Source organism: Scyliorhinus torazame, chromosome 5 (assembly GCF_047496885.1).
Source record: "Scyliorhinus torazame isolate Kashiwa2021f chromosome 5, sScyTor2.1, whole genome shotgun sequence".
Taxonomy (NCBI): domain Eukaryota; kingdom Metazoa; phylum Chordata; class Chondrichthyes; order Carcharhiniformes; family Scyliorhinidae; genus Scyliorhinus; species Scyliorhinus torazame.
Genome location: NC_092711.1, coordinates 326,443,006 through 326,457,104, shown reverse-complemented (window position 1 = coordinate 326,457,104; position 14,099 = coordinate 326,443,006). Strand labels below are relative to the sequence as shown.

Genomic DNA, 14,099 nt, shown 5'->3' with positions numbered 1-14,099 from the left:
ATTAGAGCGGAGAAGGATGAGGGGCGACTTGATAGAGGTTTATAAGATGATCAGGGGAATAGATAGAGTAGACAGTCAGAGACTTTTTCCCCGGGTGGAACACACCATTACAAGGGGACATAAATTTAAGGTGAAAGGTGGAAGATATAGGAGGGATATCAGAGGTAGGTTCTTTACCCAGAGAGTAGTGGGGGCATGGAATGCACTGCCTGTGGAAGTAGTTGAGTCGGAAACATTAGGGACCTTCAAGCAACTATTGGATAGGTACATGGATGACGGTAAAATGATATAGTGTAGATTTATTTGTTCTTAAGGGCAGCACGGTAGCATTGTGGATAGCGCAATTGCTTCACAGCTCCATGGTCCCAGGTTCGATTCCGGCTTGGGTCATTGTCTGTGCGGAGTCTGCACGTCCTCCCCGTGTCTGCGTGGGTTTCCTCCGGGTGCTCCGGTTTCCTCCCACAGTCCAAAGATGTGCGGGTTAGGTGAATTGGCCAATGATAAATTGCCCTTAATGTCCAAATTGCCCTTGGTGTTGGGTGGAGGTGTTGAGTTTGGGTATGGTGCTCTTTCCAAGAGCCGGTGCAGACTCAAAGGGCCGAATGGCCTCCTTCTGCACTGTAAATTCAATGATAATCTATGATTAATCTAGGACAAAGGTTCGGCACAACATCGTGGGCCGAAGGGCCTGTTCTGTGCTGTATTTTCTATGTTCTGTGTTCTCCCCATAGCCCTGTATCAATCCCCACACTAATCCCACTCCCCACTCTCCCCATAGCCCTGAATCAATCCCCAAACTAATCCCACTGCCCCATTCTCCCCATAGCCCTGTATCAATCCCCAAACTAATCCCACTGTCCCACTCTCCCCAATGCCCTGAATCAATCCCCAAACTAATCCCACTGCCCCACTCTCTCCCCATAGCCCTGTATCAATCCCAAACCAATCCCACTGCCCCGTTCTCCCCATAGCCCTGTATCAAGTAATCCCACTGCCCTGCTCTCTCCCCATAGCCCTGTATCAGTCCCCAACCAATCCCACTTCCCCACTCTCTCCCCATAGATCTGTATCAATCCAAAACTAATAACACTGCCCCACTCATGGAATGGTCAGTATGTTCACATTCCAGCAGAATTTGCTCTGCTACAACTAAACCTGCTGATGCCAATGATTATTGCAAACAGAAAGGATCAACAATGTTTAAAAAGAATATTCCCTCTCCAGGTAAAACCAATGGTAAGCAGCCAAGCAGCAAACAACAGCATGATATCCCATCACAGCACCAGGGTCCCAGGTTCAATTCCCTGCTGGGTCACTGTCTGTGCGGAGTCTGCACGTTCTCCCCGTGTCTGCGTGGGTTTCATCCGTATGCTCCGGTTTCCTCCCACAGTCCAAAGACGTGCAGGTTGGGTGGATTAGCCATGATAAATTGCTCTGAGTGACCAAAAAGGTTAGGCGTTATGGGTTATGGGGATAGGGTGGAAGTGAGGGCTTAAGTGGGTCGGTGCAGACTCAATGGCCGAATGGACTCCTTCTGCACTGTATGTTCTATGACATCTTGGATCTCGCTTTCCCGTGTCGTGGGTTACACTAGTGTCTCCTCCGGCACCCAGGGTCTAAATTCCTCCGTGTAAACTTCTCACTCTTGAAATGTCCTTATCTTCCTCTTGCTGTTCTTTCCCATGACTCGTGACTACAGCAGGACATAGATAAGTTGGAGACTTGGGCAGAGAAATGGCAAATGGAATTTAATCCGGACAAATGTGAGGTAATGCATTTTGGTAGGTCTAACATAGAGGGGAAATATACTGTAAATGGTAAAGCTCTTAGGAATGTAGAAAGTCAGAGAGATCTGGGTGTGGAGGTCCACAGATCTTTGAAGGTGGCAACACAAGTGGACAAGATAGTCAAGAAAGCATACGGAATGCTTGCTTTCATTGGCCGGGGCATTTGAGTATAAAAATTGGCAAGTCATGCTGCAGTTGTATGGAACCTGACTAAGGCTGCACTTGGAATACTGCGCACAATTCTGGTCGCCACACTACCAGAAGGATATGGATGCTTTGGAGAGGGTGCAGAGGAGGTTTATCAGGATGTTGCCTGGTCTGGAGGATGTTACTATGTGGAGAAGCTGAATAGACTCGGACTGCTTTCATTAGAAAGAAGGAGGTTGAGGGGCGACCTGATAGAGGTCTATAAGATTATGAGGGGCATGGATAGAGTGAATGGACAAGAACTTTCCTAGGGTGAAGGGGTCAGTCACCAGGGGGCATAGGTTTAAGGTCCATGGAACAAAGTTTAGAGATGTGCAAGGCAGGTTTTTCACGCAGAGGGTGGTGAGTGCCTGGAACATGTTGCCAGGGGAGGTTGTGGAAGCAGATACATTAATGGCGTTCAAAAGGCATCTTGTCAAACACATGGATAGGATGGGTATAGAGGGATACGACACAAGGAAGTGCTGAGAGTTTTGGCAAAGGTTGGTACCATGACCGGTACAGGCTTGGAGGGCCGAAGGGCCTGTTCCTGTGCTTTATTGTTCTTCGTACCATTGAACGATGCACCTATGGAGCGGGACATATCAACACAGATCATCGTTTTCCTCCTCTTCCTCACCGAGAGTTCAAATCCTTCAATTAGAACAATACTTCCTGCAGGATCTATCTGAGACCCCAAAAACTGGTGAGTAGCAGTGAAAAGCCCAGGTGAAAGGAGACACTAAAGAGCAGTCTGCACAGGAAATCAGGAGCTGGGTCACTGAAGTTGGATCAATTTTAAAAGCTTCTTGGACTATCATTGGACAAATGCACAGTTACAGAAGCAGAAATCCCAATAAAGTCCCTGCTCAGCCTAACAGTAACAAACTAAGGAACTCTCTCATCAGGAATTGCAGTCGTCACAGTGGTTAGCACTGCTGCCTACGGCGCTGAGGACCTGGGTTCGAATCCTGGCCCTGGGTCACTGTCCGTGTGGAGTTTGCACATTCTCCCCGTGTCTGCGTGGGTTTCATCCCCACAACCCAAAGATGTGCAGGGTAGGTGAATTGGCCGCGCTAAATTGCCGCTTAATTGGAAAAAAAAATAATTGGGTACTCTAAATTTATAAAAAATAAGGAATTGCAGTCGTCACACTCCTGTTCGGGTACACAGAGGGAGAATTCAGAATGTCCAATTCACCAACGGCCCGTCTTTCGGGACTTGTGGGAGGAAACTGAAGCACCTGGAGGAAACCCACGCAAACACTGGGGGAACATGCAGCCTCCGCACAGATGGATAATAATCATCTTTATTGTTACAAGTAGGGGGCAGCACAGTAGCATAGTGGATAGCACTGTTGCTTCACAGCACCAAGGTCCCAGGTTCGATTCCCTGCTGGGTCACTGTGCGGAGTCTGCACGTTCTCCCCGTATCTGTGTGGGTTTCCTCCAAAGATGTGAAGGTTAGATGGATTGGCCATGCTAAATTGCCCTCAATGCCCAAAAGGGTTAGGAGGGGTTAGGGTGGAAGTGAGGGCTTAAATTGGTCGGTGCAGACTCAATGGGCCGGAGGCCTCCTTCTGCACTGTCTGTTCTATGTTCTAACACTGCAATGAAGTTACTGAGAAAAGCCCCTAGTCGCCACATTCTGGTGCCTGTTCGGGTACATGGAGGGAGAATTCAGAATGTCCAAATTACCAAATAGCAGTGACCCAAGCCAGGAATGGAACCTGGGTCCCTGGCGCTGTTAAGCAACAGTGCTAACACCATGCTACCATATCCTAACAGAGTCCCATTCACCTATCACCTCTGTATTCAGAATATGTTGGCTCCCAGTCCAGCAACACCTTGATGTTAAAATAGTCATCCTGGTTTTCAAACCTCTCCATGGCCCCATTCATCCATCTCTCTCAGGATCGACTCCTGCCCCTACAGCCCTCCAAGATATCTGTGCTCTTCCAAGTCCAGCCTCTTGAACAACCATGATTTTAGTCACTCTAGCATTGGGAAACAATGGTATATTGGTGACGTTAGTGAAGTTGTAATCCAACAGTTTGTGATAATGATCCAGAGTCACAAGATCAAATCTCACACTAGCTGGATAATTTAAATTCAAATAATTAAATATATTCTGCAATAGGTTAGTATCAGTAATGGTGGTTCTGACCCTGTTGTCTCATCAAAAACCACGTTTGCCATCCTTACTCAATGTGGCTCCTATATGTGACTGCAGATTCACAGCACCTTGAAATGGCCAACACAAGACTCATTGCATTGTATTCAAGGGTCAGCATTAGAGATGGACAACAAATGGCTTGCACATGTACAGTGACACCTACATGCCTTAAATGAAGAAAAACACTTTGTGGCTTCAGCTGCCTCGGCCCCAACAGGAAATTTCTCCCTAAACTATTTGCTGCTCTGTCTCCTCATTTAAGACACTCAAATCCAACCTTTTTGATCAAGACAAAATGCCATCAGCTCAAAATGTTCCTCGAGCCCGAGTCCCCTCACCCTATTCATGCAATTTAAGTTTCCTCCACGCACAATGAACCATCTCACACAACTCAATCTATTCACCTCTGAAACATTTCCTCTCAAAGCTTAATTCTTCAGGGTCTCTACCCGATAACTCAGACCGTGACATGAGAAACCAGCCATGTGCCTATTCTGCTCCAGCACCGAATTTCTCCCTTGTATCTCAGTCACAGACCAGGACACAGTGCTCAGGGTGCAGTCCGATCAGAACATTGCACAGTTCGGTGACAGCTACATTAGGTTGAATGCCCAGCAGTATGCAAAGTATGCTGTGGACAAGAAAATCTAAGTGGAGAGGTTTATTATAGAGAATCCAAGGTCTTCCAGAATTTGGGATCACTGATATATAACCTGCGACCTTTATTGAACTGTGACATCTATGCTATGGCTTGCAAATTTCTCTGGCTTGTGTTATGCTGCTTGAGCTATACATTGATTAGACAGATTCCAAAGAATGGTCATGCAAGTTGGGATAAAGGTCTGAGAAGATGCAGTTGTTCACTTAAGCAAATCAATGAAGGGACTTAAAATTGGTGGGCTGGGAAAACATGGTGTAATTCTACAAACATTTCTAGGTCATGTACATAAGAGGACATCCTGAAAAATGATTGCAGGACAAATCCTCAAACTCCAGTTTCCTTCGTGTATTGGTTTCCACAGGCTCCAACTTTTGGAGGGACCATACAGAGGAAGTGCCGCACTGTCAGGGTCAGTACTGAGGGAGTGCCGCACTGTCAGAGGGTCAGTACTGAGGGAGTGCTGCACTGTCAGAGGGTCAGTACTGAGGGAGCGCCGCACTGTCAGAGGGTCAGTACTGAGGGAGTGCCGCACTGTCAGAGGGTCAGTACTGAGGGAGAGCTGCACTGTCAGAGGGTCAGTACTGAGGGAGTGCTGCACTGTCAGAGGGTCAGTACTGAGGGAGTGCCGCACTGTCAGAGGGTCAGTACTGAGGGACTGCCGCACTGTCAGAGGTTCAATACTGAGGGAGTGCTGCACTGTCAGTGGGTCAGTACTGAGGGAGTGGCGCACTGTCAGAGGGTCAGTACTGAGCGAGTGCTGTACTGTCAGTGGGTCAGTACTGAGGGAGTGCTGCACTGTCAGAGGGTCAGTACTGAGGGAGTGCCGCACTGTCAGAGGGTCAGTACTGAGGGAGTGCCGCACTGTCAGAGGGTCAGTACTGAGGGAGTGCCGCACTGTCAGAGGGTCAGTACTGAGGGAGTGCTGCACTGTCAGAGGGTCAGTACTGAGGGAGCGCCGCACTGTCAGAGGGTCAGTACTGAGGGAGTGCCGCACTGTCAGAGGGTCAGTACTGAGGGAGAGCTGCACTGTCAGAGGGTCAGTACTGAGGGAGTGCTGCACTGTCAGAGGGTCAGTACTGAGGGAGTGCCGCACTGTCAGAGGGTCAGTACTGAGGGACTGCCGCACTGTCAGAGGGTCAATACTGAGGGAATGCTGTACTGTCAGTGGGTCAGTACTGAGGGAGTGGCGCACTGTCAGAGGGTCAGTACTGAGCGAGTGCTGTACTGTCAGTGGGTCAGTACTGAGGGAGTGCTGCACTGTCAGAGGGTCAGTACTGAGGGAGTGCCGCACTGTCAGAGGGTCAGTACTGAGGGAGTGCCGCACTGTCAGAGGGTCAGTACTGAGGGACTGCCGCACTGTCAGAGGGTCAATACTGAGGGAATGCTGTACTGTCAGTGGGTCAGTACTGAGGGAGTGCTGCACTGCCAGAGGGTCAGTACTGAGGGAGTGCCTCACTGTCAGAGGGTCAGTGCTGAGCGAGCACTGCACTGTCAGAGGGTCAGTACTGAGGGAGCTCCGCACTGTCAGAGGGTCAAGACTGAGGGAGTGCCGCACTGTCGGAGGGTCAGTACTGAGGGAGTGCTGCACTGTCAGAGGGTCAGTACTGAGGGAGTGCCGCACTGTCAGAGGGTCAGTACTGAGGGAGTGCCGCACTGTCAGAGGGTCAGTACTGAGGGAGTGCCGCACTGTCAGAGGGTCAATACTGAGGGAATGCTGTACTGTCAGTGGGTCAGTACTGAGGGAGTGCCGCACTGTCAGAGGGTCAGTACTGAGGGAGTGCTGCACTGTCAGAGGGTCAGTACTGAGCGAGTGCCGTACTGTCAGTGGGTCAGTACTGAGGGAGTGCCGCACTGTCAGAGGGTCAGTACTGAGGGAGTGCTGCACTGTCAGAGGGTCAGTACTGAGGGAGTGCTGCACTGTCAGAGGGTCAGTACTGAGGGAGTGCTGCACTGTCAGAGGGTCAGTACTGAGGGAGTGCTGCACTGTCAGAGGGTCAGTACTGAGGGAGTGCTGCACTGTCAGAGGGTCAGTACTGAGGGAGTGCTGCACTGTCAGAGGGTCAGTACTGAGGGAGTGCTGCACTGTCAGAGGGTCAGTACTGAGGGAGTGCTGCACTGTCAGAGGGTCAGTACTGAGGGAGTGCTGCACTGTCAGAGGGTCAGTACTGAGGGAGTGCTGCACTGTCAGAGGGTCAGTACTGAGGGAGTGCCGCACTGTCAGAGGGTCAGTACTGAGGGACTGCCGCACTGTCAGAGGGTCAATACTGAGGGAGTGCTGCACTGTCAGAGGGTCAGTACTGAGGGAGTGCTGCACTGCCAGAGGGTGAGTACTGAGGGAGCTACGCACTGTCAGAGGGTCAATACTGAGGGAGTGCCGCACTGTCGGAGAGTCAGTACTGAAGGAGCGCTGCACTGCCAGAGGGTCAGTACTGAGGGAGTGCCGCACTGTCAGAGGGTCAGTACTGAGGAAGTGCCACACTGTCAGAGGGTCAGTACTGAGGGAGTGCTGCACTGTCAGAGGGTCAGTACTGAGGGAGTGCCGCACTGTCAGAGGGTCAGTACTGAGGGAGTGCCGCACTGTCAGAGGGTCAGTACTGAGGGAGTGCCGCACTGTCAGAGGGTCAATACTGAGGGAATGCTGTACTGTCAGTGGGTCAGTACTGAGGGAGTGCCGCACTGTCAGAGGGTCAGTACTGAGGGAGTGCCGCACTGTCAGAGGGTCAATACTGAGGGAATGCCGTACTGTCAGTGGGTCAGTACTGAGGGAGTGGCGCACTGTCAGAGGGTCAGTACTGAGCGAGTGCTGTACTGTCAGTGGGTCAGTACTGAGGGAGTGCTGCACTGTCAGAGGGTCAGTACTGAGGCAGTGCCGCACTGTCAGAGGGTCAGTACTGAGGGAGTGGCGCACTGTCAGAGGGTCAGTACTGAGCGAGTGCTGCACCGTCAGAGGGTCAGTACTGAGGGAGTGCCGCACTGTCAGAGGGTCAGTACTGAGGGACTGCCGCACTGTCAGAGGGTCAATACTGAGGGAGTGCCGCACTGTCAGAGGGTCAGTACTGAGGGAGTGCCTCACTGACAGAGGGTCAGTGCTGAGGGAGTGCTGTACTGTCAGTGGGTCAGTACTGAGGGAGTGCTGCACTGCCAGAGGGTCAGTACTGAGGGAGTGCCTCACTGTCAGAGGGTCAGTGCTGAGCGAGCACTGCACTGTCAGAGGGTCAGTACTGAGGGAGCTCCGCACTGTCAGAGGGTCAAGACTGAGGGAGTGCCGCACTGTCTGAGGGTCAGTACTGAGGGAGTGCTGCACTGTCAGAGGGTCAGTACTGAGGGAGTGCCGCACTGTCAGAGGGTAGGTACTGAGGGAGTGCCGCACTGTCAGAGGGTCAGTACTGAGGGAGTGCCGCACTGTCAGAGGGTCAATACTGAGGGAATGCTGTACTGTCAGTGGGTCAGTACTGAGGGAGTGCCGCACTGTCAGAGGGTCAGTACTGAGGGAGTGCCGCACTGTCAGAGGGTCAGTACTGAGCGAGTGCCGTACTGTCAGTGGGTCAGTACTGAGGGAGTGCTGCACTGTCAGAGGGTCAGTACTGAGGGAGTGCTGCACTGTCAGAGGGTCAGTACTGAGGGAGTGCTGCACTGTCAGAGGGTCAGTACTGAGGGAGTGCTGCACTGTCAGAGGGTCAGTACTGAGGGAGTGCTGCACTGTCAGAGGGTCAGTACTGAGGGAGTGCTGCACTGTCAGAGGGTCAGTACTGAGGGAGTGCTGCACTGTCAGAGGGTCAGTACTGAGGGAGTGCTGCACTGTCAGAGGGTCAGTACTGAGGGAGTGCTGCACTGTCAGAGGGTCAGTACTGAGGGAGTGCTGCACTGTCAGAGGGTCAGTACTGAGGGAGTGCTGCACTGTCAGAGGGTCAGTACTGAGGGAGTGCCGCACTGTCAGAGGGTCAGTACTGAGGGACTGCCGCACTGTCAGAGGGTCAATACTGAGGGAGTGCTGCACTGTCAGAGGGTCAGTACTGAGGGAGTGCTGCACTGCCAGAGGGTGAGTACTGAGGGAGCTACGCACTGTCAGAGGGTCAATACTGAGGGAGTGCCGCACTGTCGGAGAGTCAGTACTGAGGGAGCGCTGCACTGCCAGAGGGTCAGTACTGAGGGAGTGCCGCACTGTCAGAGGGTCAGTACTGAGGGAGTGCCACACTGTCAGAGGGTCAGTACTGAGGGAGTGCTGCACTGTCAGAGGGTCAGTACTGAGGGAGTGCCGCACTGTCAGAGGGTCAGTACTGAGGGAGTGCCGCACTGTCAGAGGGTCAGTACTGAGGGAGTGCCGCACTGTCAGAGGGTCAGTACTGAGGGAGTGCTGCACTGTCAGAGGGTCAGTACTGAGGGAGTGCCGCACTATCAGAGGGTCAGTACTGAGGGAGGGCTGCATCGTCAGAGGGTCAGTTCTGAGGGAGTGCCGCACTGTCAGAGGGTCAGTACTGAGGGAGGGCTGCATCGTCAGAGGGTCAGTACTGAGGGAGTGCTGCACTGTCAGAGGGTCAGTACTGAGGGAGTGCTGCACTGTCAGAGGGTCAGTACTGAGGGAGTGCTGCACTGTCAGAGGGTCAGTACTGAGGGAGTGCTGCACTGTCAGAGGGTCAATACTGAGGGAGTGCTGCACTGTCAGAGGGTCAGTACTGAGGGAGTGCTGCATTGTCAGAGGGTCAGTACTGAGGGAGTGCCGCACTGTCAGAGAGTCAGTACTGAGGGAGTGCCGCACTGTCAGAGGGTCAGTACTGAGGGAGTGCTGCACTGTCAGAGTGTCCGTACTGAGGGAGTGCCGCACTGTCAGAGGGTCAGTACTGAGGGAGTGCCGCACTGTCAGAGGGTCCGTACTGAGGGAGTGCCGCACTGTCAGAGGGTCCGTACTGAGGGAGTGCCGCACTGTCAGAGGGTCAGTACAGAGGGAGTGCTGCACTGTCAGAGGGTCAGTACAGAGGGAGTGCCGCACTGTCAGAGGGTCAGTGCTGAGGGAGTGCCGCACAGTCAGAGGGTCAGTACTGAGGGAGTGCTGCACTGTCAGAGGGTCAGTACTGAGGGAGTGCCGCACAGTCAGAGGGTCAGTACTGAGGGAGTGCTGCACTGTCAGAGGGTCAGTACTGAGGGAGTGCCGGACTGTCAGAGGGTCAGTACTGAGGGAGTGCCGCACTGTCAGAGGGTCAGTACTGAGGGAGTGCTGCACTGTCAGAGGGTCAGTACTGAGGGAGTGCTGCACTGTCAGAGGGTCAGTACTGAGGGAGTGCTGCACTGTCAGAGGGTCAGTACTGAGGGAGTGCTGCACTGTCAGAGGGTCAGTACTGAGGGAGTGCCGCACTGTCAGAGGGTCAGTACGGAGGGAGTGCTGCACTGTCAGAGGGTCAGTACTGAGGGAGTGCCGCACTGTCAGAGGGTCAGTACTGAGGGAGTGCTGCACTGTCAGAGGGTCAGTACTGAGGGAGTGCCGCACTGTCAGAGGGTCAGTACTGAGGGAGTGCTGCACTGTCAGAGGGTCAGTACTGAGGGAGTGCCGCACTGTCAGAGGGTCAGTACTGAGGGAGTGCCGCACTGTCAGAGGGTCAGTACTGAGGGAGTGCCGCACTGTCAGAGGGTCAGTACTGAGGGAGTGCCGCACTGTCAGAGGGTCAGTACTGAGGGAGTGCTGCACTGTCAGAGGGTCAGTACTGAGGGAGTGCCGCACTGTCAGAGGGTCAGTACTGAGGGAGTGCTGCACTGTCAGAGGGTCAGTACTGAGGGAGTGCTGCACTGTCAGAGGGTCAGTACTGAGGGAGTGCTGCATTGTCAGAGGGTCAGTACTGAGGGAGTGCTGCACTGTCAGAGGGTCAGTACTGAGGGAGTGCCGCACTGTCAGAGGGTCAGTACTGAGGGAGTGCTGCACTGTCAGAGGGTCAGTGCTGAGGGAGTGCCGCACTGTCAGAGGGCCAGTGCTGAGAGAGTGCCACACTGTCAGAGGGTCAGTACTGAGGGAGTGCTGCACTGTCAGAGGGTCAGTACTGAGGGAGTGCCGCACTGTCAGAGGGTCAGTACTGAGGGAGTGCCGCACTGTCAGAGGGTCAGTACTGAGGGAGTGCCGCACTGTCAGAGGGTCAGTACTGAGGGAGTGCCGCACTGTCTGAGGGTCAGTACTGAGGGAGTGCTGCACTGTCAGAGGGTCAGTACTGAGGGAGTGCCGCACTGTCAGAGGGTCAGTACTGAGGGAGTGCCGCACTGTCAGAGGGTCAGTACTGAGGGAGTTCTGCACTGTCAGAGGGTCAGTACTGAGGGAGTGCTGCACTGTCAGAGGGTCAGTACTGAGGGAGTGCCGCACTGTCAGAGGGTCAGTACTGAGGGAGTGCCGCACTGTCAGAGGGTCAGTACTGAGGGAGTGCTGCACTGTCAGAGGGTCAGTACTGAGGGAGTGCCGCACTGTCAGAGGGTCAGTACTGAGGGAGTGCCGCACTGTCAGAGGGTCAGTACTGAGGGAGTGCTGCACTGTCAGAGGGTCAGTACTGAGGGAGTGCTGCACTGTCAGAGGGTCAGTACTGAGGGAGTGCCGCACTGTCAGAGGGTCAGTACTGAGGGAGTGCCGCACTGTCAGAGGGTCAGTACTGAGGGAGTGCTGCATTGTCAGAGGGTCAGTACTGAGGGAGTGCCGCACTGTCAGAGGGTCAGTACTGAGGGAGTGCTGCACTGTCAGAGGGTCAGTACTGAGGGAGTGCCGCACTGTCAGAGGGTCAGTACTGAGGCAGCGCTGCACTGTCAGAGGGTCAGTTCTGAGGGAGTGCCGCACTGTCAGAGGGTCAGTACTGAGGGAGTGCTGCACTGTCAGAGGGTCAGTACTGAGGGAGTGCCGCACTGTCAGAGGGTCAGTACTGAGGGAGTGCTGCACTGTCAGAGGGTCAGTACTGAGGGAGTGCCGCACTGTCAGAGGGTCAGTACTGAGGGAGTGCCGCACTGTCAGAGGGTCAGTACTGAGGGAGTGCCGCACTGTCAGAGGGTCAGTACTGAGGGAGTGCCGCACTGTCAGAGGGTCAGTACTGAGGGAGTGCTGCACTGTCAGAGGGTCAGTACTGAGGGAGTGCCGCACTGTCAGAGGGTCAGTACTGAGGGAGTGCTGCACTGTCAGAGGGTCAGTACTGAGGGAGTGCTGCACTGTCAGAGGGTCAGTACTGAGGGAGTGCTGCATTGTCAGAGGGTCAGTACTGAGGGAGTGCTGCACTGTCAGAGGGTCAGTACTGAGGGAGTGCCGCACTGTCAGAGGGTCAGTACTGAGGGAGTGCTGCACTGTCAGAGGGTCAGTACTGAGGGAGTGCTGCATTGTCAGAGGGTCAGTACTGAGGGAGTGCTGCACTGTCAGAGGGTCAGTACTGAGGGAGTGCCGCACTGTCAGAGGGTCAGTACTGAGGGAGTGCCGCACTGTCAGAGGGTCAGTACTGAGGGAGTGCTGCACTGTCAGAGGGTCAGTACTGAGGGAGTGCTGCATTGTCAGAGGGTCAGTACTGAGGGAGTGCTGCACTGTCAGAGGGTCAGTACTGAGGGAGTGCCGCACTGTCAGAGGGTCAGTACTGAGGGAGTGCCGCACTGTCAGAGGGTCAGTACTGAGGGAGTGCTGCACTGTCAGAGGGTCAGTACTGAGGGAGTGCTGCATTGTCAGAGGGTCAGTACTGAGGGAGTGCTGCACTGTCAGAGGGTCAGTACTGAGGGAGTGCTGCACTGTCAGAGGGTCAGTACTGAGGGAGTGCCGCACTGTCAGAGGGTCAGTACTGAGGGAGTGCTGCATTGTCAGAGGGTCAGTACTGAGGGAGTGCTGCACTGTCAGAGGGTCAGTACTGAGGGAGTGCCGCACTGTCAGAGGGTCAGTACTGAGGGAGTGCCGCACTGTCAGAGGGTCAGTACTGAGGGAGTGCCGCACTGTCAGAGGGTCAGTACTGAGGGAGTGCTGCACTGTCAGAGGGTCAGTACTGAGGGAGTGCTGCATTGTCAGAGGGTCAGTACTGAGGGAGTGCTGCACTGTCAGAGGGTCAGTACTGAGGGAGTGCTGCACTGTCAGAGGGTCAGTACTGAGGGAGTGCTGCACTGTCAGAGGGTCAGTACTGAGGGAGTGCCGCACTGTCAGAGGGTCAGTACTGAGGGAGTGCTGCATTGTCAGAGGGTCAGTACTGAGGGAGTGCTGCACTGTCAGAGGGTCAGTACTGAGGGAGTGCCGCACTGTCAGAGGGTCAGTACTGAGGGAGTGCCGCACTGTCAGAGGGTCAGTACTGAGGGAGTGCCGCACTGTCAGAGGGGCAGGTTTGTGACCGGGGTAATGTCAGTCCCTCCCCCACCCCCCAGGCGGAACCCCAGCCGCTTTTTCTCCATCACTGTCAGGGGTCTCGCCATCGCGGCCCGATGCCGCGGCCCAGCCCGGGCGGTCGTGTGGGAACCCAGCCCCCCACCAGCACCCCCTTACCCGCCATGGGCGCCAACGACGCAGCTCGGCTCTGGAGCGCGGGGCCCGCCGGGATCGCGGAGGAGCGGGCCAGGACCTCCAGCATGACGTCAGCCCGGAGGGGGAGGGGGAGGGGGAGTGGGGGGGGGGAGTGGGGGGGGGGAGGGGGAGTGGGGGGGGGGGAGGGGGAGTGGGGGGGGGGGAGGGGGAGGGGAGTGGGGGGGGGGAGGGGGAGGGGAGTGGGGGGGGGGGAGGGGGAGGGGGAGGGGGAGGGGAGGGGGGAGGGGGAGGGGGGAGGGGGACGGGGGGAGGGGGGGAGGGGGAGGGGGGGAGGGGGGGAGGGGGAGGGGGGGGAGGGGAGGGGAGAGGGGGGGAGGGGGGGGGGAGAGGGAGGGGGGGGGGAGAGGGAGGGGGGGGGAGAGGGAGGGGGGGGGAGGAGGGGAAGGGGGGGGAAGGGGGGGGAGGAGGGGAAGGGGGGGGGGAGGGGGAGGAGGGGAGGGGAGGGGGGAGGAGGGGAGGGGGGAGGAGGGGAGGGAGGAGGGGAGGGAGGGGGGGGGAGGGGGAGGGAGGGGGAGGGGAGGGGGGAGGGGGAGGGGGGTGGGGGGGAGGGGGAGGGGGAGGGGGAGGTGGGGGAGGGGGAGGGGAGGGGGGTGGGGGAGGTGGGGGAGGGGGAGGGGGGAGGGGGGTGGGGGAGGGGAGGGAGGGGGGGGTGGGGGAGGGGAGGGAGGGGGGAGGGGGAGGGAGGAGGGGGGAGGGAGGGAAGGGGGAGGGGGGGGAGGGAGGGAGGGGGGGAGGGAGGGAAGGGGGAGGGAGGGGGGGAAAGGGGGGGGAGGGGAGGGGGGGAAGGGGA

At 55.8% G+C, this 14,099-nt stretch overlaps 1 protein-coding gene and 1 long non-coding RNA gene across 8 annotated transcripts in view; one reads left to right on the top strand and one right to left on the bottom strand.

Annotated features, from left to right (window-relative positions):
• mospd1 (motile sperm domain containing 1) overlaps nucleotides 1–13,372 on the bottom strand; it is an 87,632-nt gene extending 74,260 nt beyond the window's left edge. For all 7 annotated transcript variants that reach the window (XM_072506000.1, XM_072506005.1, XM_072505999.1 and 4 more), the window contains exon 1: nucleotides 13,271–13,372. The gene's annotated coding sequence lies outside the window, so the exon portion shown is untranslated. The remainder of the gene's footprint in view (nucleotides 1–13,270) is intronic.
• Nucleotides 12,970–14,099, top strand: part of LOC140421334 (uncharacterized) — a 3,107-nt gene continuing 1,977 nt past the window's right edge. Inside the window, exon 1 of the long non-coding RNA XR_011946717.1 lies at nucleotides 12,970–13,110. This is a non-coding gene — a long non-coding RNA (uncharacterized lncRNA). The remainder of the gene's footprint in view (nucleotides 13,111–14,099) is intronic.